The sequence below is a fragment of the Bombyx mandarina genome, chromosome 10, assembly GCF_030267445.1.
Source record: "Bombyx mandarina strain Sakado chromosome 10, ASM3026744v2".
Lineage (NCBI taxonomy): Eukaryota > Metazoa > Arthropoda > Insecta > Lepidoptera > Bombycidae > Bombyx > Bombyx mandarina.
The window spans coordinates 5,638,372-5,661,653 of record NC_143217.1 but is presented as its reverse complement, the minus strand read 5'-3'; the positions used below and the strand labels follow the sequence as shown (position 1 = coordinate 5,661,653).

The 23,282-nt window shown below is 39.0% G+C and overlaps 1 protein-coding gene across 1 annotated transcript in view; it reads right to left on the bottom strand.

Moving 5' to 3' along the window:
* Positions 1 to 23,282, bottom strand: part of LOC114248713 (uncharacterized) — a 254,874-nt gene that overhangs the window by 227,328 nt on the left and 4,264 nt on the right. Inside the window, exon 2 of the mRNA XM_089730304.1 lies at positions 14,495 to 14,684. The gene's annotated coding sequence lies outside the window, so the exon portion shown is untranslated. The remainder of the gene's footprint in view (positions 1 to 14,494; positions 14,685 to 23,282) is intronic.

The following is a 23,282-nucleotide window of genomic DNA, read 5'->3' as shown; positions in this document are numbered from 1 at the left end:
TAAAACTTCTTTTATTAGCACTTAGTACAGAGTAAAAATAAATTTTTTGAACTGAATTTGTTAGAGATTTAGCTGCCTTTGTCATAACATGAAAACACTAAAGCGTGTCCAACTAACTAAACAAGATAGCGCCATTGTTAATCCATTTTACGAAATTAAGGCGTTTAGCTGCCTTTGATTTTATAGGCCTCAATTGTACTATGTTCCGAACTCTCTTAATCTTTATCTTTACTTAAAATAAATACCGTGTGGTGACGGCATTAGAATACTTTTGTCACCACCCCATTACCATCCCAGGGGAGTCGTAAGAGGCGACAAAAGGGAAAGCATAACACACAATATTTACTAGTGTGAGAGAAGGAAAACTCGAAATTAAACCCTGTACCAACCCGTCTAGCCAGCGTGGTACCAGTAGGCTAATAAACCTCCAAAATGATTGCACACCGCAGAACCAGGCCCCTAGTCCCCGGCGGCCCCGCTATTCCTGGTTACGGTAGCGGCCATGGTAACGGCGGGGCAAGGGGTGCTAAGAATCCCCGGCAGAGATCCGGCTACCACCCCCCTTCACAACGACAACTGGCCCTGGTGACATACAACGTGCGCACTTTGAGGTTGGACGAGAAGCTAATAGAGCTGGAAGAAGAAATGAACAAGTTGCGCTGGGACGTTATTGGTTTATCGGAGATCCGAAGAGAGGGGGAGGATACGAAAACCTTACAGTCCGGCCACTTGTTCTACTACCGGGAGGGAGAACAGAAGTCCCAAGGTGGTGTTGGGTTTATCGTCCACAAATCTCTCATAAACAACATTGTGGCCATCGAAAGTGTGTCGAGTAGGGTAGTATACCTTATCCTCAAAATCTCAAAGCGGTATTCGCTGAAGATTGTACAGGTATACGCCCCATCGACGTCACATCCAGACGATGAAGTGGAAGCTACGTATGAGGACATTAGTAGGGCCATACGTAACTCCCAATCACATTTTACCGTTGTTATGGGAGATTTCAATGCAAAACTGGGCCGTAGAGGCGATGATGAGTTGAAAGTGGGGCCATTTGGATTTGGGCAGCGGAATCCCAGAGGACAGATGCTGGTGGACTTTATGGAGAAGGAAGGACTCTTTATAATGAATTCTTTCTTCAAGAAGCCGCCACAACGGAAATGGACCTGGTTGAGTCCCGACGGTGTAACAAGAAATGAAATTGACTTCATCATGAGCACCAACAGACAGATATTCAACGATGTCTCTGTGATCAACAGTGTTAAAACAGGAAGTGATCACCGAATCGTCAGAGGCATGTTGAATATCAAAGTCAGACTGGAAAGATCGCGTCTGATGAAGTCAACGCTTCGAACGTCGAATGCACAAATCCAAAACCCCGAGAGCTTTCAACTCGAATTGGCTAATCGCTTCGAATGGCTAAACAGCTGCGCATCAGTGGACGATGTAAACAGCAGGCTGGTAGAGACTGTCCGTACGGTAGGGTCCAAATTTTTCAAAACCCACCGTAAGAATAGACCTCAGAAACTATCCGACCGCACCCGAAACCTCATGGCTAGTCGACGTTTGATGACGCTCCAAACTTCGGAGGACGCTGAGTCATATAGGCAACTCAATAGACATATCATGAAGTCCTTGCGACACGACCTACGCTCCTTTAATACTCAGCGTATCAAAGAGACGATTGAGCGAAACCAAGGCTCTAAAGTGTTCGCAAGAGACGCTTCTATTGGGCAAAGCCAGCTGACGAAGCTGAAGACCGAAGATGGACGTGTAACGTCGAATAAGTCAGAGGTCCTGCGGGAGATAGAGAGGTTCTACGGGCAGCTGTTTACCTCGGTCTCAGCTGAACCGCAAGGTTTAGCTGCAGACCCTAGAGCCAAGCTAACCCGACACTACACCGAAGACATCCCGGACATCAGCCTGTACGAGATTAGGATGGCTCTCAAACAGCTTAAGAATAACAAGGCACCGGGCGAGGATGGAATCACTACGGAGCTTCTGAAAGCGGGCGGGACGCCGGTACTGAAAGTCCTTCAGAAGCTCTTCAATTCCTCTTTGCTCGATGGAAAACCGCCACAGGCATGGAACAGGGGTGTTGTGATCCTGTTCTTCAAAAAAGGTGACAAAACCTTATTGAAGAACTATAGGCCCATAGCACTACTGAGCCATGTCTACAAGCTGTTCTCGAGAGTCATCACGAAGCGTCTCGAACGCAGGTTTGATGACTTCCAGCCTACCGAACAAGCCGGTTTCCGAAAAGGCTACAGTACCATAGACCACATACATACGCTGCGGCAGATTGTACAGAAGACCGAAGAGTACAATCGGCCATTAAGCTTAGCGTTTGTGGACTATGAGAAAGCCTTTGATTCCGTCGAAACATGGGCGGTCCTTAGATCTCTCCAGCGGTGCCGTATTGACCACTGGTACATCGAAGTATTGAAGTGTTTGTATAATAACGCCACCATGTCAGTCCGAGTACAGGAGCATTGCACGAAGGAAATCCCTGTAAAGAGAGGAGTGAGACAGGGAGATGTGATATCTCCGAAACTGTTTATCACTGCTCTGGAGGATTCCTTCAAGCTTCTGGAATGGCAAGGACTTGGCATCAATATTAACGGCGAATACATCACTCATCTTCGGTTTGCCGATGACATCGTGGTCATGGCAGAGTCGCTGGAAGATTTAGGGCGTATGCTCGGTGACCTCAGTAGGGTTTCTCAACAAGTGGGTCTTAAAATGAACATGGACAAAACAAAAATCATGTACAATGTCCATGTTGCACCCACCATAGTTACTGTTGGGAGCTCTACTCTTGAAGTTGTTGACGAATATATATACCTAGGACAGGCAGTCCGATTAGGTAGGTCCAACTTTGAAAGAGAGGTCAGTAGACGGATCCAACTCGGCTGGGCAGCGTTCGGTAAACTGCACAACGTCTTCTCGTCCAAAATACCTCAGTGCCTTAAGACAAAGGTGTACAACCAATGTGTGTTACCAGTGATGACTTACGGCTCGGAGACGTGGTGCTTCACTAGGGATCTTTTTAGAAGGCTCAAAGTCGCGCAGCGAGCTATGGAGAGGGCTATGCTCGGCATTTCTCTACGTGATCGAATCTGAAATGAGGAGATCCGTAGAAGAACGAAGGTTGCTGACATAGCCCGTAGAATTAGTGAACTGAAGTGGCAATGGGCCGGCCACATAGCACGCAGAGAGGACGGTCGATGGGGCAGAAAGATCCTGGAGTGGCGACCACGTACTGGCAAGCGCAGTGTGGGACGGCCACCTACTAGATGGACCGACGACCTAGTAAAAAGCGCTGGGTCTCGTTGGATGCAGGTGGCAATGGACCGGTCGCACTGGAAATCTATTGGAGAGGCCTATGTTCAGCAGTGGACGGCGATAGGCTGAAATGATGATGATGATGATGAAAATAAATAGTTTGTTAGAAAATATTATCTTTGGCAAATTTTGAAGTCGTCCTGGCCTAAAGGCTAAGACGCCAGATGCGTTCGTATCGAGCGATGCAACGGTGCCGGTGTTCGAATCCCACAGGAAGGTACCATTTTTTCTGATAAAATCGAAGGAAACCAGCGTCATAGTATCAATAGATGGTTCAAATGATAATTTTTTCCTTGGAAATCGCTTGATGTTTGGATGGATGTTTTATCGGAACTTAGGGGCAATGAAACGACCGTACGTAATAACAGCTGGTTTATTACTACCGTGAGCGGAGCGGGTCGCGACATACGAAGTACATAACAAACACTGCACTCCTCCCTCATTATTTTGAAATCCTGACAAAGAAAACAACTAATTAGCTTAACGTTAATTTAAAAATACTTCTTATAATCTACTACTTTTCTTGTCCTCTTTGGTCGACCACATTGTCTTTCATTATCTGGCGCCCTCTCTTCTAATCTCACGTTATCGGGGTCATCTGATGCTACAATAGGGTAATCAGGTTCACACTCGGTCGGCAGGCTGGCAGCTGCGATGTTTTCACTAGCCTCCTCCCATTCATCGCCCTCCTCATCCTCCCCCCTCACAATGTCAACGTTATTGCCGTGCGTGGGGGCCGATACTGGTGCCGGCTCCGGTACCGGCGGCGACGACATAGGTGAGGACAGCACTAACTCAGAGCTAGGCTGCGATACTGATTGCACTGTTGTGGGTCGATCCGGGACTGAAATATCAGCGCCTTCGGTGGAAACAACATTGCTCACAATTGTTTTTGACCTAGCATCCGTGTACTTCCTAATCTGATCCAAATGTCTGACACACGTTGAATCACAGTTTTCAAAATTGATCTGAAACATTCTATTGCCTAAGATATTCGTTATTTTTCCTTTCATCCAGCTAGCCTTTCGAGCAATAAAAAATCTTGCCCAGACTATTTCACCTATTTGGAATTGTCTAGATTTACTTAGTTCTTTATTAGGAACAACTGCATTATCTTCCACTTTTTTAGTGGGTAATATTAAATCTAATCTTGTTCTTAAATTACGTCCAAACATCATACTTGCAGGTGATGCGCCTGTTGTGCAATGTATACTATTACGATAATCGAACAAAAATCCAATTATTTTTTCTTGAATAAGCCGTGGATTGAAATTAGTATTATATTTATTTTGTTCGATTATACATTTTAACATTTTTCGGCAAGTTTTCACCGAGTTCTCGGCTTGGCCGTTACTTGCTGGATGATAGATCGGTGAATATAGTAATTTATACCGTTATTTTTACAAAATTGTTGAAATTCCACGGAGCATATCTTAATGTCATTATCTGATACAATTTCGTTAGGGATACCGAAAACTGAGAATAATTCTTTCAGTTTCAATATTAACGCACTAGTGGAGGTGCCGCAATTCATATGAATGCATTCGAGCCATTTACTAAATGCATCGATAACAATTAAATAGTGTACCGTTTGCCCTATAGACATATAATCTATGTGAATACGGTGCCATGGGGCAGGCGGGCGCGGCCAGGGCGCGGGAGGCGCACGGGCCGGCGCGCTGCGCTGAGCGACGCATACGTCACAGCTGCCAACTAAACACTCAATATCGCTGTCAATACCTGGCCACCACATGCGACTTCGTGCCATATTCTTCGTCTTAACGATACCGAAATGAGCACAATGTAGTTCTTCTAACATACGATCTCGAAATACCGCCGGAATGACTATTTTATGTCCACGAAACAAACAACTATTGATAACTTCTAAATCAGTTTTACACATAAAATAGGGTAATATTAATTTGCAACTAATCTTACGCGGCCAACCCTGCTGCATATAATTAATGACTGTTTTAATAGTTTTGTCATTGGCGGTGGCATGCTGTATTCGTTCGAAAGAGACTGGTTCTTGTGTTGCATCCATAAACGAGATAGCACTATGTTCCTCGATTTGTTTCCTATCAGCTGACCCGTTCGGTTCGTAAGCTAACGGCGCACAGTGGGTCGATACTGTGATTTTAGTGACTTAGGGACCAACTTTGTTTTTTTATATATTTTTTTATGTAGATAGATAGAGCTCATTAATCTCAATAATAATTGTTTTGGGAAAAAATTACAAAAACTTTATAGTTTGGTCAGAAAAATGTGTTTTGTGATTTTTTTGTATGGAGCGGGTCACATTAAATTAAATTCCTGCTAAGTACCGCGAGGTCCCGCTTTGAAACTTTATTTTCCTTATACCTTGTCTAGTCTACTATCATTTGATGCTATGAACACGTGCATAAAGTTGCAACTCTGCCAAATAAATGGATCGAAAAAAATTAATAAATACATAGAATAAAAACCTTTATATTTTTTTTCGTAAGTGCTTTTAAGTTAAATTTGATATGGATTAGTAAGTAAAAGCACGTAATGATACCCATAATTACATAATACCTAACAACAATACATTTAGTAGGTCTCTAATTAAGCAATCTCTCTAATTATTAGGATAGTTAACATTATTTAATGAGGATAATTAGTTAAGCAGCCATTACTGGGTAGTAGAAAATATAGTAAACATTTGTTTGTCTCTGGAAGTATAAAGTGACCATGCTTATTATATACTAACTAGTGTTCGTTTATTCGTACTACTACTAACATCCCGTGATTGTCGTTGTGATCTTGCTGTTTCCGTTATAATTGATAATTTTGTTAACAATTTAGAATTAAGATTTTAAGAGAGCAACTACAGTCGCTGTCTGATAATAAAAAAACTCTTTCAATTCCTACAAAATCAAATAAACGTGACCGAAGAGAAAAATGTTGAGCTCCAAAAATTCTGTACGCAATTTTGTTCAAATATAAGTGCAATATAGAAACGAAGTAGTCGCATGTTAGCACAGTTTATAAGAAAAAAATGTGATTGGTTAGAATGTGCAATAAACTGGCCCGAAGGAATGATACCTGAAGCTATCAACACTGCACATGAAAGGCTCGAGATTTCTAATACTGAAGATGTTGAAAATGTACCACCCTCAAATGTACTACAGAAGCCTCGACATCTATTTTTGCACCTCGAAAGCCTTTTGAAGAATTGGGATCCAGGCAAAAACGAAGACGCATTGAACAAATTTACCAATCGCTTTCGTTATCCCCGTATGAAATGACATCATCATTCATCATTCTTTCCTATTACCCTCTGCTGGGGTGTAGGGCTCGAATCAAATTTTTCCATTTATATCGGTCTTGGGCAGTCTGTTCTAACTCCTCCCACGTCATGCCCAAGACCCCTAGCTCCTGCTCCACCGAGCGACGCCAAGTTGTTCTGGGGCGGCCTCTCTTCCTTTTGCCAGACACTTTCCAGGTCAGTGCTCTCTTTGATAGGTGGGTATCGGGCTTTCTCAAAGTGTGACCAATCCAATGCCACTTCCGGGTAAGGATCTCCTTCTCCATTGGTGTCTGCTTAGTGATGAGATGCGGATGAAATGAAAGCTACTACAATTGCTAGTTTGAGAAACACTAGAAATGAAGATGTAGGAGAAATAATGAACCACTTGTCAAATCACCCCGAAGATCTAGAAAAAGTTAAGGAGTATTTAATTACAAGTAAAGTGAAAAGTAGTACATATTCTCCCGATGAGGCAATATTAGTTTCACTTAAATTAAGTGGCAGTATATAAACCTAAGAGAAGCAGCAAGTGAAAATGGGTCTGATTTATACCCTTCTTAATATAAAATTAAGCAAGAAAAGACCAAATGTTATCCAGGGAAAGATGAGGTAATTATTACTGAAGAAGGAGCTGCTATTAAAATGTAAGCATTACTAAACTTGGCGCTATATAGGCTTTTAGATGTGATTACTTCGGATTTGGACTCTGCAAGAGAGCTACTGCTTATAAGCAAATAGACTTTGATAGAGCCCCAGGTCAAAGTAATTATAAACAAAAAACTGAAACAGAGTTTGATGATTCATCTATTTTCATGGTCAGTCTAGTTCCTATAAGGCTTCAGAAATTTGATGGAACAATTGTTTGGGAAAACGACCTACCCTCATCAACTTTTTATTGCCGTCCAATAATGTTTAAATTTACAAAAGAAACGTAGTCAACAGTGACAATTATAAAAGCTAGCATAACAGAAGAAATAGAAAATTAAACAAGTTGAAGTGAAGCATCAATTGCACATGATGATGATAGACGGCAAAATAACCTCATATTTGTCAGAAACATTTTCTGCTGTCTGTGATATTTGCAAAGCAAAACCGTCAGAGTTTTTTGGAGTGACTTGCTTATCAAAGAGAAAATAATGAAGAAATATTCCAGTATGGAATGCCATCTTTACATGCCTGGATAAGATGCATGGAGTGCTTACTTCATATCGGTAAATATAATTTTATTACTTCACAATTTTTTCATCGTGTGTAGTTTCCTGTGAGATAATTTTTTAAATGACACTTTTTTGTTTACGTCTTATCGTTTGGACTTCAAGAAATGGAGTTGCAAGGGGCGATGACAAAGAAAAAATAACAAACAAAAAAGTGCTATACAGCAAGCGTTTAGAAAGGAATGCGGTTTACTTATAGATGTTGTCAAGCAAGGAGTAAGAACAATCAATGATGGCAATACTGCCAGAAGATTTTTCAGGGATGCAGAAGAAACAGCCCGCATAAAGGAATACGTAAAGATTTAATAGAGAGGTTTCACGTGATTCTTCAGACTGTTGCATCTGGAGAGCGCGTTTCCAATTTTTCCGAATTTTTTAGATACACTGCAGTATTGTATGTTATTTTATATCCCTGGTATTATATATGCCTTCCAGTATCCATAAATTGTTGGTACATGGCAGTGATATACAATAATAGCGAACTTTGGTGCCATTCGTATAGGTAAACTCTCGGAAGAGGCAGCGGAAGCTCACAATAAAGATTTTCGGAAATATACAGAGAGTTTTTATTCAAGAATGAGAAGTAGAACGTCGACTAATGAGGATATTTTACAAAATCTTCTTTCGTCTTCTGACCCGATGATGACTGATCGAAAGGTGAAACAAAATATATCATATTTAGAGAGATTGCATAATTAGAGACCTACTAAATGTATTGTTGTTAGGTATTATGTAATTACGGGTATCATTACGTGCTTTTACTTACTAATCCATATCAAATTTAACTTAAAAGCACTTACGAAAAAAAATATAAAGGTTTTTATTCTATGTATTTATTAATTTTTTTCGATCCTTTTATTTGGCAGAGTTGCAACTTTATGCACATGTTCATAGCATCAAATGATAGTAGACTAGACAAGGTATAAGGAAAATAAAGTTTCAAAGCGGGACCTCGCGGTACTTAGCAGGAATTTAATTTAATGTGACCCGCTCCATACAAAAAAATCACAAAACACATTTTTCTGACCAACCTATAAAGTTTTTGTAATTTTTGCCCAAAACAATTATTATTGAGATTAACGAGCTCTATCTATCTACATAATTTTTTTTATAAAAAAACAAAGTTGGTCCCTAAGTCACTAAAATCAAAGAATCGACCCACTGTGCGGCGCTCGGGAAAAGTAATCTGCCACAATATTGTTTTTGTGACTTATATATTGCACAACGTAGTTATAAGCAGATAACATAATAGAATATCTTTGTAAACGTAGCGCGGCGGTCACTGATATGCCGTTTTTTTTACCAAAAATAGATAGGAGCGGTCTGTGGTCTGTTCTTAATATGAATGGTTCCTGACACCCATACAAATACTGATGAAAGCGCTTAACGCCAAACACTATAGCCGTCGCCTCTTTATGAATCTGACTATAATTCTTTTCGCTTGGCGATAAGGAACGCGAACCGAACGCGATCGGCCGTTCTGTACCGTCGCTGTAGCATTGCGCGAGTACCGCGCCGAGACCAGACGGGCCCGCATCCACTGTCAATGATAGCTGCGCCCTCGGATCGAAATGTGATAGTACGCGGTCCGAGGCGAGTTCTTTTCGCACGGAATCAAACGCAAGTTGCTGTCGCTTATCCCAGTGCCATTTTATGTCGTCTTTTAATAATTCGTTCAGCGGACTTAATAATGAGGATGCGTTAGGAATAAAATTCCTGTAGTAATTAATTACTCCGAGAAATCTTTTTAATTCTAGGACATTTGTGGGGATTGGGGCTTTTAGAATTGCATCTACTTTACTGGGACATGTTTTAAGACCATTTTTATCAATTTTAAAACCTAAATATGTGACACTGTCCTGGAAAAAAGAACACTTTTCTTTTTGAAGCCTTAACCCAGCATTTTGTAATCTACCTAGCAATAAACGAAGTCTCTGCAAATGTACGGTTCTACTTGGGGCTGTTAAACAAATATCATCATACCAACACGACACTCCTTCAATACCTACTACTAGAGATTCTATTGTGCGCTGGAAAATAGCTGCGGCATTCGCGAGACCGTACACTAAGCGTGTATATTTGAAAAGGCCTTTCGGTGTATTTATAGTTGTGAGGTCTTGAGAGGCTTGAGACAAACAAATTTGATTATAGGCATTACTTAAATCTAGCTTAGAATCTCTCCTTAGCTCCTAGCTCCTAGCTTAGAGTTCTCCGCCACCTAACTTCGCGAAAACCTCGTCTATGTGGGGTAATGGATATTTGTCAATTTTTAAAACTTTATTTAGGGTACAGGAAAAATCTCCAGCTATTTTCACTTTACCATTCTCCTTCAGAACTGGTACTATGGGCGTAGCATAATCTGAAAACTGTACTGGTACTAATATACCTGCTTCGACAAGCCTATCTAATTCTTCTTCAACCTTGTCCTTTAGAGCAAACGGTATTTGGCGTGGCTTAAAAAATTTAGGTGTTGTATTTTCTTTCAAGTGTAAATGCACTTCATATTTATTAAAACGGCCCAATTCATCTCTCCAAATGTCAGGGAATTCATTCAAGATCTGCTGCACCTCTTGGTATTCCGCTCTAACTGATAAATTATTGTTGTTACACATAGAAACTAAACTCATATTAAATTGCGTCATGAAATCCCGCCCTAATAATGGTGGACCACCTTCTGAAATTACATAAAACGACATAGGCTTCATAATACCATTGTAACTTACTTCACAATCGAAACAACCTACAGGCGTAACTTTATGCTTAGTATAAATACAAAATACTATATCAGACTTACTTAATTTGTATAATGGGAAGTTATCCCTGTAAAATCTTTCTGAAATTACACTACGAGCTGCTCCGCAATCTAATTCCATAGAATAAAACTTATTATTTATAGAAATGTTCAACTTAATAGGATCGTAGCGAACATGCCTTAAATTATACAAATCACATTTTTTACATTCGTGTCCATCGCTTTCGTTATCATCCATATTATTTAACGACAGTTTTCCGACCTTTTTGACACTGCACACTTTCTTAAGGTGACCCTTTTTACCACAAATCATACACTTATAGTCTTTGAAACGGCACTTTTCTACGGAATGACCTTTCGACCCGCACACTGCACAGCGCGCGGCTGCCGCCGATGCCCACGACGACTCCGCCTGCGCCGAGGCGCCCCGCGCCCGACGCTCGCTGACACGATACACCATCTCTTGTTTGATAAGCTGCTCACCACCATCAACACCAGCTCTCGCCGCCCGCGCACACGCAGTCTCCTGGGCTATTTCAATAGCTCTCGAAAGCGTTAGGGAGTTCGAGTCTTGTTCGAACAATCGATCTCTTTCTGGACCTACCTTCAGGCCTAGAATGAATCGATCACGTAGCAACGTATCTAATTCTGTACCGAAATTACAGTGCACGGCGAGTCCCCTCAGACGTGCCGCCCAATCTTCGACTTTCTCACCGTCCATTCTGATCGCACCATAAAATTTTGCCCTGTCGGCAAAAGTCGATCTTTTCGGTTGAAAATGCCCGTTGAGTACTCTAACCAGCTCAGTCCATTGTAGTGTTTCTACCTCCTTAGGATGTACGAGGTTCCTCACAAGCCGATACGAATCATCTGAAAGATGTGCAATAAGCACGGAGCACCAATCTTCAGCTAAAACTTTGTTCAGCTTTAGGAAATTTTCTATTTTCTTGTAAAAGATCTGCCATTCTTGGGTTTTATAATCAAACTCAGATATGTTTCCTATAAGTTGAGCCATATTTTTTTATATATTTAATATGCACTTGTGGGTATTTCGTCGCCAGTTGTTTTATCGGAACTTAGGGGCAATGAAACGACCGTACGTAATAACAGCTGGTTTATTACTACCGTGAGCGGAGCGGGTCGCGACATACGAAGTACATAACAAACACTGCAATGGAGCAGGATTTTTTACTCTTACTCTTCAGGTTCAGGACAATTGAGTAAGCCGATGGCTGGACAGTTCACGCCAATCGTTTTTCATATTAGTTCTCGTTATTGTCAAAGTCAGTGTCAAGTGTTGGAGAACTCGTCGATTTGTTCAATTAAAAATGTTAGAATAAAGAATCAATTTAATATGACAATTTTTTTTATATATTGTCACGTCAACGCAAGTTGTATGTTAAGATCACTTTGACAATCTCTATCCGTTAATAATGTTTATGTACGAAATTCTAAGTCAAATGATTGCTTCAGTTATTTTAAAACCATACAAAAAACAACACTATTGAGATATAAAACTCAACAAGTCATTACTAAGATTATATCGTGAACTTGATGCTAGTAATTATAGTTTGGTAGTTTAACTGAGCTTAGTTTAAAAAAATCTTAAAGTGACGCCTCATCCTACTATACCTAAATATGGATATTATCCGCAAAAAATAACAGAAGTGTTAATTAGTACATTTTTATTTTTTTAACAGAAACTACTATCATATTATTCTACATTACGCATATACGCTGCTCTTGTTTAATAATATGATGAGTACCATCATCCTTTGACTTGAAATTAGGAAAGTATTTTGAGATTATTTTTAAGATCATAACAAAAACAACATTTGAGTCGTACACAGATTATATAAAAACATTGGCAAAAGTTTCTGAATGTTTGAATTGAAATTGCTTGAAATGTTTAAATAAACTCAACCATGATGACAAACGTAGGTATTTGATCAAATATATTAAATAAAAATAAAAAGATTTTTCATCAATGATTTATTTTCTGTAATCATCTAGCCTAATCCTCGAGACGATTGTTTCAATCAAATAAATAAAATAATAATAAAAATAGGTCAATAGCAATTCTCTACAAAACTCGTAAATAAAAATATGGCACGATTAGTAACAACTAGTGTTCGCGTGTGGTAAATAGAGTTGCTAAAACCAGACCGCTAACTATCAAATATTTGTTCATTCGCAAAGACACAGAATGATAATGTATTTTTTTTTGTGCAGCACAGAATCGTGCTGTTCGTTAGATAACGACACAAGATAACCGGAATACGTGCGCGAATGTTAATTAATCACACCCGGCGAGCTGGTCGGCCATCGTCAGGATTTCCTTAATTAAAATAGTACCTAAATGTTTACATCGCACCTACGTAGCTGCTAATTTGCCGTAAGACGCTCACAATAAAAGGCGATCAAATTGTTCTAATTAACTTTATCTCTATGCTGTTTACATGAAATTCTGAGACCGCTAGGTAGGTATAGGTAGGTTAGTCACCAGCGACCATTATTTATACTTATTGTGCACAAAAAGAAAATACAATAAAAACAGATTTAAAAAATGTCTAAATACTATGTACAAAGGCGAGCTTAACTCATTCATGAGTTTTCTTCCAGCAAACCATTAGCAGAGAGAAATACGATGTATAAGAGGGGAATAGTGTACAATATAAGAACTATTAAAGCATGATTTTTAAACTAAGCTTTAAAAAAAAATCTAATATGAAATGAAAAATACATATAAATAAAAATACATAAAACAATAAAAGTGACAGGAAATGTGTCTTCATTTGACTCTTAAAAACTTCTAGAGAGGAACTAGCACGAATAGGTTGAGGGAGAGAATTCCATAATCGCACTGCTTGTATTGTGAAAGAGCCAATATAGTGACTAGAGCTGTGTGACCATAGGTATACCTTCGAACGTGAGTCTTAAAATTTCAGTTTTGTCGATTTGACTACTTGGTGTCAGAAATAGGCAGGATGGTGGTAGTTAATCGAACGGATATGATCCACCACATGATTTATATACATACCAGTGTGGACTGCAAAATTACAATGGATGATACAATGTTTATAAACGAGTGAACAACTAATGAATCAAATTATGTTCTATTTGAAAATAATTGTTTTGTGTTAGCCCCTTTCCCATAATTTTGCCTTGTAGCCGTGCTGAAGGTATGATATAAATCATCATCATCATCAACAGCCCACAGTCGTCCACTGCTGGACTTAGGCCTCTCCCAATATACATCACTGAGCCCGGTCTACAGCTCTCCTCATCCACTTCTTGCCGGCTTCGGAGGTCATCGCACCACCTAGCCAGAGAACGCCCCACGTTACGTCTTACGCTGCGCGGTCTCCACTCGAGGGCCAGTCTATATGATATAAATACAAAACGTAATCTCTGGAAGCTGTAGATAGTATTTGTTGGAGGCAGAAGACAGCTCGCACACAGGAAGAGTTCATCGATTAATAAATAAGACGTCTGCTAACTCATAGCCTTGCAAACTATGTCATTGACCCTGGACACTGAGATATCTATCATGAAGGAACATCATAATATTGTAAATCGTAGAAGCAAACAAGATATATATGAATTAAGGTTCTTTGTATTTCGGCCGCTTTTTATGCAATAATTTTTTATAAAGAATCGCACACCAATGAATTATGACACTAGGGTAATTTTAAGAATCTCATAGCACTGCTTTTTAAATGCCAGTCTCCACTATAAGATATGAGAAAAAAAAGTCTTAATCTTATTGAAATAACTGCCATCAAATCCTTCGCACTACAAGGGTACTTCAAGTTAGAGACAGACAGGAAAATAGTACCTACATATTATGTGGCCTTATCTTGAACAAAAAGAAAAAAAATATGAATGTATACTTAATTCTACGTATCTTACCTGTCTGTGACCGGGGTAAACCCGGCATTTCTCTTAGCCGCTGTTAGATTCTCCACTTTTGCACTTAATGATACTTTTTACAAAAAAATATTGAACACACTATTTGGCTATTTTTTAAAACTAGTTTTCCTACGTCATAGTAATATCTAATGAACGATTCTCGGCAGTAAATATACGATGAGTTTTAGACCTGTAACAAACAAAAAGCTTTTGTTAAACGATATTATTTGTAATTAATACTACATAACAACAAACGTAGGTACAAGTCCACTGAGTTTCTTGCCGGTTCTTCTCAGTGGGTCGCGTTTCCGACCCGTTGGTAGATTCTGCGAAGCACTCTTGGTAGGGCCAGTGATAGCAACACTCCGGTTTGAGCCCCGGGAGCTCACCTACACGCCAAGGATAAGCTGAAATAGCCTCTCAAGACTATCAGTATAGGTAGGGAAAAAAACTTACAACTATGCTTCTCAAAAGAACTAGCGATTTCATTAAAGCATGTACATTTGTTGTTACTTCCACAAATGCTATATTTGGATGTTGCTTAACGCATGGAAAGCAAGCAATAAACAATTGGTCTGGTCGCTAAGACCACGAATACATATAACCTCTACCGACAATAAGTTACTTCCACAAATGCTATATTTGGATGTTGCTTAACGCATGGAAAGCGAGCAATAAACAATTGGTCTGGTCGCTAAGACCACGAATACATATAACCTCTACCGACAATAAGTCATACTCGATTCGGTCAACGGATCATACCGAATAATTTGTACCCTTGCCCTTGAGTGCAAAATGCACGGTCATTACAAACAACGAGCTCGGTTATCGAATGCAATCTTCCGAAACGTACCGTCAAGCAATATTCGCGCGTTTCATCTTGAAATCTGAGTCGAATTTGGCTTGTAAGCAGATCGAGGACCTGCAGTCGGCCGTGGATACAGCGTTGCAATGAGAGTTAGCTAGACCGTCTGAATGTCAAACCAATAATCGGCAACGTCTGCACCTATCAACTTCGCAATAAAAAAATAATTTATTAGCGTCCGTGTAAATAAAATAATGAGAACCGAAAACTTGGAATCGGTCTAATGGCAGTTACGGTCATTACAACTTCCCTCTGGCCGAAATTGAGAGCTTGGGAAAACGCCAGAAATACGATAACATTTTCAAACGAACTTTTTAAGGTACAAAGAAGATGTGACTATATTTTATGCGACATTTAATTCGGTAACATAAAACATGAATAAACTGAAGAACGTCTCAAAAACAAAGAACATATTACCGATTTTTCTAATTTATTACCCGCCGAGGATGTAAAGAAAAGCACAAAAATGTCCAACATTAATTTTAGTGGTCTTCATTTAATATGCCGCAATAGGGATGACACGCAACTGCAAAGATAAGTAGATATGTATGTAATTGAAAATATAAGAAAAAAAATCGATGAAATGGTAAACATGACCTTTCCATAAAATCTCAATTTAATTGTGTCGATAAAATTGAAGCCTCGAGGTTAATAGCAGTCTAGTAAAACCAGAATGAAACAAAAAAATCTGGACCGCCTCCAGATCACGCACGGCATTGGGTATGCCTATCGTGTACCACTCGTACCTACTACAGCGATACGACTCGTAATGATCATTTACATTGCTGTTTTAATACACCTATTTTTTATTACACTTCATTCGAAACAGCAATAAAACTAGAAGTTGGGAATCGGTCAGAAATAGGTTTGTGTCTTTGTTTCGGAATGCGCTAAATGCTGCGAAGGTCGTGTGTTGGGATATCTATGGAGCCATTGAACTAAGAAACGTTACCGGAAGCCGGGGCCGATGACTGATGAACGTAAATTTATAATAGGGCTGCCAATAATTCAGTATTGATCTAGCCTACAATTTAGAATTTCCGTGTTAGTAAAAACTGTCATAACAATATAAGTTATGGAATGTATTATTTCGTGAATATTATTCGGTCATGTGATATAAACATATAATAACAATATAAGTATCATAAATTAAGTAACGGCTCTTGATCTTTTTGAACATTTTTCAATGACCTTATCGAAGAAACAATTTAACCAGAATTGTTTTAGTGACGGACAATAGGAAAGTTATAATAGGAGCTTGTGATAATCAGTCACGATTGGCTATTGGGTCGACATTCCGATCCGGTGCTAGATTCAGTGAAGCATTGCTCTTGATAGGGCACGGTTTTAGGAATTTTTATAGGCTAAGCTCGCTCACCTGTCCTGGTGAAACCAGGGTAGCCCTTTGAGACTACTAGAAGATTGGCTCTGGTTGGGGTCGTATAAATACAACCTTACTGATAGATATTAATAATACCAGGGCCAAGCTGCTGCCTAACGCACAGGATTGTTCAAACATCGTTCGAAAATCGCGCAGAGAACCTTACGTACCAAAAAAGTAACCCGTAAACACACTGTGGAAGAGCAAACCGTTCGGCATGAAAGGGTGAACTCTAATCCGTTGGTGGATAACCACACGTAAAAATAGTCGAGATCCAAATTTCAATTATCGTAAGATCATCACGACTTTTTACCGACGACACTTTTGTAAACGACATCCAATAAAAGAATTAATCCGTGGTCGAGAAAAGAACAAATATCACTTCCAAAATAACAGTGTATTGTGATAATACAACATAGATATTAACTTTTCCTATGATTTTGACAGTGAAAATTTTATTTGGATAATTACGATTGGCTAATACCAAACTGTGAATTTCTGCGGCGAAACAGTTATGCCTATCGATTTGTACCTACCAGTTTTAGACGTTAGTAAATTTTGTTTTAAGATTTGAACTTCATGTCTAATAATGAGGGGCATCGTGATGTAATTAGGATATAGTTTAATTAAAAAAAAAAACCTCAAGTTGTGTTTTCGCGAATTGCAAATCCCATTCAAGCAACTTTTACGGTTTGATTCCGCGTTTTTAATTGTCGCTCTATTATTTCGGAAGTTTACAGATTACTTTACAGTTTGCACGGTGACGTAGATTAAACCGTAAAGTCATTTTGATTGTATATGATTACGAAATTGAATATTATTTTTTTCTTTTTTTCCAACAGTACAAAATATCGAGCGTTCTTGCAAAACTGCGATGCTGAAACATACTTTAATTTTGACTAAACCGTAACCTTGAAAGCGAGTTAGCGGACGAGTTAATTATTTTTTGCTTTAACTTTTTGTGTCGATACATTTGTCTCACAATGGTGCTGAGGTTTCGAAGGAATACATAAGCTTTACGGTCGATGTCCATTTTCTCCATTTTCCATTTGGTAAACACAAATCAAATGATATACATAATACGTACGTATACTACGTAGAGAATATGCTGGTATATTTTATCGTACATATAAAAGATAAGTTTGTTAATGTTCATCGCCTGCTTCATTTTGTTCCTGTAAAACAACAAAATGTTCATAGATATTATAGATTTCAGACTAATAGTCAACGGTCAGATCTCACTCGTCCTCCTAGTAGTAGAAGCAAGTAAAGAACTGGGGATAACCGGGGACAAATTACATCAATCATCAAATCACGGACATCTGGTCACAAAGTAGGTAGCCTTGTACTGTAACCTTGTAAGAGAACCAGACACAGAATATATACATATATTTATATATTTTGTATGAATTTAATAATCATAGTAGTAGTAGTTACTTGAAATTTAGACCTTATTTCACTGAGCGGGAGGCAGTATTTACGTCGCGATGTCTATGGGTTTTGGTGACCATTCAATAATGAGCGAGTTCGTATGCCCATCTCTCTCTTGCATCGTTCTATCTAATACTGAATGAAGATCGTGACTTCCATGTAACGCTTTATTGTTATTTGTACATATTAAGTGGCGGACCAACTCTGACAACATTCTGCTGCATAATTCTTATCTTATATATGTATAGTATTTATATCCTAATGTGAACTCTTAGCGACTAATAACAACAGTATCACCCTTTTCTACAGCGAAGCTATCACGCATTCCAGATTGGATGGTAAAACAATTACTCGAATTCACTTTAAGCGGACATCATCGTCCATCGATATTCAGACGCCACTGTTTATTGTTGAAACTTTACTAATCTAGTTTGAAAACAAAGTTCATAAAGCGCTCCGGCCACAGCGTGAACGAGATTTCATAGAAAAGTCAATTGCTATATGCCAATAATTATGATTTGCTTTGGAAGAACGCTGTGGTTTCAGATTTTTGGGGCAAACTCTGGTCCGTTAGCGGACATTGCGTTGTCCGATCTTAAGAATTTCTTAATTTTATATTATACTCCTCGTCAACCATCCTCATTACTCAATATTGTAATAAGACTTCTGCAAAACTACATTATGGCCTAAAGGACACTCTTCACGAGGCCGAAACAACAGTAAAGTAAATAAAAAAAAAATACTCGTCGTTATGATAAATACATCTATCATCATCATCATCATCATCCTTTATCTGCCCACTGCTGGACATAGGGCTTCCCCAATGCCTTCCACATCCAACGACTTCCCGCCGTGCGCATTAAATCGTCGGTCTACCTACATAATATATCACAAAGCCCTAATTTTATTACTGTATGAAATTACGTGCAATTCCAAAAATAAACTTCTACTGGTGGTAGGACCTCTTGTGAGTCCGCGCGGGTGGATACCACCACCCTGCCTATTTCTGCCGTGAAGCAGTAATGCGTTTCGGTTTGAAAGGTGGGGCAGCCGTTGTAACTATACTTGAGACCTTAGAACTTATTTATATCTCAAGGTGGATGGCGCGTTTACGTTGTGGATGTCTATGGGCTCCAGTAACCACTTAACACCAGGTGTGAGCTCATCCATTCACCTAAGCAATAAAAATAAATAAATAAATAAAACACTATTTTTGAACTCGTTTTTTAGCTATCTTATCGATAACGCCTAAACTGCCCCTCTTTTTTATTATGGACAATTCAAATACAACCAGTTTAAAAGTAATAATAATTCTAAATAATTTTATTTAGAAGAGTAGGAATACAGAAACTCCATTGATCTTTCAGCCTTGAAAACGGAAGTTGCAAATTACTATGGTTCAGTTTGTTTTTCGCTTTCGTCGAAACTCGTGACCTTGGGTCGGCCGCTGGCCCGCGAAATCCAATTAAGTTATCCACTGGAGATTGATAGCATGCTCCTATACTGTTATTGGACGATATTTGTCACTAAAGTACCCAAAAGCCAATCTACACCTTTATCAGAATCCCTAAAGTCATTTTCGGAAAAAGAAAATTGCTCATAGATGCCTTGTGTGTGCCTTGGGTTTGGTACCTATGTATTATTAGATGGATTTTTTTTAGGTAACATCAATAAAAGGGTGAGCTTACGGCCAGCCTAGTTTTGAGATGCTTATAAGGCCCATGGACGTCAAGCTTAATGCAAAACAAAGTGGAATTTAAATTATTTTGGTTCGGATTTTTGGCCTAAGTAATACCTAATTATAGTATTGGCATCGGTCCTTGATGAGTGAGCACGTTTTGAAGTACGTGAAAAGTTTTTAAAAATCACACTAAAAGCTTCCGTTCGATAAATATATAGATAGAAAAACAATCCCAGGCTAATAAAAGTGTGTTGATAATCATACAACGGTCGTCCAAGTTAGAATGCGTCACTAGTTCGTGACATTATTAGTATCTTTGTGGGCGCCATGCTATTCCTTATTATTGTAATACAATTTCATTGGTGTGGATGATGAGATGTTGACACGTGCTTGAGTGATTTGAATCCCGGCATAGTCGTATCACTCCGTGCGAATACAGCGGACGACTAAACGACGATTCCAATAAAATAACAGAATAAAATCGATTAGAAATTGTCGAAAATAAATAAAACAGAATGTGTTTAAATAATACGTGCTTATGTCACTGAATTATTCAATACAGAAAATAAGTACGTTAGCAACAAAACAAATCAATGTTTATGGGCTGGGGAAATGGCGTCGTTTCCTTTGAAAATCTCTAATAGTCGCGATCAAAGCGATCGGTTTTGTTAACTGATTTCGAGGGCTTCTCACTGTGAAATATTTCTCGAAAATAACGAGTCTTTGTAAGCCTTCCCTCACTTCGACGAGCTTAGCGCACGATCTATAGGTGATTATGGTTCGTTTAATAAAATACGTTTTTAAGGCATTGTCGTCTATTCACTCTATAACTAACTTTACGTTGTTGGGAATACGACTTAATATACGTCCCTTGCTCAATGACATCGACAGACGTACTAAACAGCAAGCTGTTGCTTACCCTAAAATTTATCAAAGTAATCTCATAGTCAAATAGAGTAATCATTTTAAATAAGGCAAAAAGTTTGTTTCTCCTCGTTCCATGCACCGCAGAACAACAGTTCGTCATAATTATTTGTATATGGGTTGCAGTCTGAAATAATTCTAATGCTTTTTTACCTTCAGAAATATTTGTTCCATTAATTTAATGTTACAAATTTAATGTAGGTGAACCGTGGGCTTAAGCTACGTTTAAAGTATGTAGCGTATACTTATAGTAACTGTTTACCTGAAAGCCTCATTAAACAAAGGAGAGACATATAAATAATTGGGGACAATAATGCTGATCGGAGGACCATTAAAAAATACGCCAGCTACATCTGAACAACGGTATTTCAATTCTCAATGAAGTTGGCTTCCTGTGTTTATATTCTATATGTACCTACCCTTTTTCTTATTATTTAATATTAACAATTACTACCGATCTGTTATTGTTTTATCATTCGAGCTTTTCTAGAATTCTAATTGATAACTATGTTCTTCGATACCGCAAGGAGAAATATGACTCTAACTCAGACCACAAAGGCCAATCTCGTTAGAATACTGATCTTCTCCAAATTTCTACACGCTACTGAGACATGGCCTATGCGAAAAATGTAAGAAGAGAGCATGGATACTCTAGAGATGTGGTACTGGAGAAGAAGGCTTCGGGCTTCGTACGAATATCTCGATACTTCAAGAACACGGCATCAAACATCCACGTCATTTCGGATCCTCCTGATCTACTAACGGTGCTTTTAGGTAACTCAAGCACCGGACATCGTTCTCGTCGAACCCGTTGCTTGCGACGAAGGGCTCGACGAGTAAATTAAGCCACAGACACAGCCCACTGAGTTTCTCGCCGGATCTTCTCAGTGGGACGCGTTTCCGATCCGGTGGTAGATTCTGCGAAGCACGGCTCATGCTAGGGTTCATGTTAGCAACGTCATCAGGTTGAGCCCCGTGAGCTCAACTACTAGTTGAGGTTACGCTGATATGGTCTCTCTAGACCATCAGCTTAGGTAGGAAAAAAATCAAGCATCGTTTGTTATTTACAGCACAGAATCGAATGGTAGCTTTCGGACAAGATTCACGACAAGGTAACCAGTCCGTGGAACGCATGTCATGCCGTGACAGCACAAGATTGCAAAGGAAGGTCTCCAATGCGGTGGACCGACCCAACCACGTCAACAGGGGGAGGTTTTAAATGAGTGCAACAGAATGGCTTGGTACGAAAAGAGATGGCGCGGCATCATAGGAAGAGAGGAGAAACCTCATAGAGAAAATTGTGTTAATATTTTTGTATCTTAATTATAAAATATACGTACACATGGGTGCCTTCTTAAACTTACTGCTAATACTCACTCATGGGCCATCTGATTTGTCACTGGACAAAATAGATAGAGGCTTTTACATATTTGACTCTATAAATCCAGATTCTGTTTCTAAATTATCTTTCCAATCGACTTGGAGCCGGACATTATCTCAAGGTCGAGATATTTACGTTCAAATTATCATTTTTACGACTATTGTTATGTTAATTAGTTGCTAAGTCAATTTGTGAAACGCGCGAAGACATCACGCAGTCAACTTCGTAGAATAGGATAGTCATTTAACTGGTTCCATTGGGGCTTTGTTCTTCTGCCTCAAGGTGAGCACCTTGTGATGTCTTGGACTGCTGCGATATCGACTAATAATTTTGAAATGGTTGTGGTCTAAAAGATAACATCTAATGTTCTCATATCAAGTGATGTGACTATGTGTGTGTTGAAAAAATAGTAGGAATTACGTACCACGAATTATTGCCACGTTCAAGGATTAAAAAGTAAAATTACCTATATGTAATTTCCAATAGGGTGAACCTTGCCTATTTCTGTCGCGAAGCAGTCATACGTTTCGATTTGAAGAATTTATAGAATAAAGGTATGGGCAATCACTTAATAACAGGTAGGCTGTAAACTCATTGTCTTCATCACACTCATCTAAGCAAAAAAAAAAAAAAGAAATACTTTAAAATAAAAACGTTTTTTTTTTATTATTTCTGCAGCCTATCGTCATACATTTTGTATTAACTGTATGCCTACAGAACACTTACAACACGTCTTTTTTCCTACCTATGCTGATAGCCTTGAGAGGCTATTTCAGGTTCTTGACACGTAGGTGAGCTCACGGGGCTCAAACCTGACGACGTTGCTAACACAAACTCTAGCAAGAGCAGTGTTTCGCAGAATCTGCCATCGGATCGGAAACGCGACCCACTGAGAAGATCCGGCAAGAAACACAGTGGGCTGTGTCTACTACAAGTAACTCGCGATTGAAATTGATTAGACTTACGTTTTTATTTTTGCTACTGAACACAACCAGACAAGATCAGGGAAAATCTAATATGCTCATACTCGTATACTCAGATCAGTAGTCCACTAGAATTTTATAATGTTAGAACCCAAACATTTTTAGAAATGGCATCACAATATATTTTTCCAAAAATAATTAC